Consider the following 1,212-nt stretch of genomic DNA (forward strand, 5'->3'; position numbering starts at 1 on the left):
GCTGCAATATATTATATAGTATTCCTTCTTTAGTAGTATTCCTTCTTTAGATTGTAAGCTTCTTGAGGGAAATGAATATATTGCTTTTTTGCTTATATATTCCCATAACTTTATACAATGCCTGACACATTGTAAATATCAATAGCAATTGCCTAATAAACATTTATTTAAATGCCTGTTATGTGCCAGGAATTGTGCAAAGCACTGTAGTTACAAAGAAATGTGTAAAATAGTCCCTCTTCTTAAGGAATTCGTAATGTAATGGGGGGAATACAACACAAAGAAGGAAAATTTAAAGTGGAGAGAAGAAAAAAGAAGGGTGAGGACATGATGAAATCCTGCAACCAAGGTAGGAAATGATCTAAAGAAGTATAATTTATGAAGTTGACTTCATCTTGTAGGACAATGAGTTTCTGAAAATTATGAAGTCTAGAACAGCCAGGTGGGAAATGATGTTCATAATTAAAGATTTATCAATCTATCCATCCATCCATCCATCCATCCATCCATCCATCCATCCATCCATCCATCCATCCATCCATCCATCCATCCACCTATCTATCCTATCCTATTGATCTATCCATCCATCCATCTATCTATCACGTCTCTATTAAGCTACCATTTTATAGGATTATGTAATTTATTTAAATTTCAGGGTACAGTTATTAGTTTTTTTCTTACATTTATCACATTGATTCTTATCTCCTTCCTCAATTTTAACAAAGCAATTTATAGTCCCTTTGATTAGTTTTGGTTACCTTTTTTTGATACTAGTCTATTCCTTCAGATACTGTTCCTCTCTTTCCATTTATCTGCACCATTTACTTCTACTACTCCCCAAATTGTTTATCTTTCTATTTATGCAATTCTTTGCTAACTTTCATGTATACATGTGTATACATGTCTCTCCCTATCAAATGTAAACTACTTTAAGGGAGGGAATGGTTTTGCACTTAGCACAGTACTGGTCATATAATAAGTATAAACATTAATTGATTATTCAGTTATTTATTTAATTGTTCTTTCCACTTTAAACATTTTCCTTTCTCTACCCATGTGATACTATCATTGAAAATATTCCCACTTCCCATTCATGAACCACTTAACTTAATTGGGATTTTTTAAAGAAGAAAATAACCATTCTAAGTATTTTCTTTTTAAAAATATTTTCTGCTTTTCCAATTACATTTAGAGACAATTTTTAGTATTCAT

Source organism: Dromiciops gliroides, chromosome 1, assembly GCF_019393635.1.
Source record: "Dromiciops gliroides isolate mDroGli1 chromosome 1, mDroGli1.pri, whole genome shotgun sequence".
Taxonomy (NCBI): domain Eukaryota; kingdom Metazoa; phylum Chordata; class Mammalia; order Microbiotheria; family Microbiotheriidae; genus Dromiciops; species Dromiciops gliroides.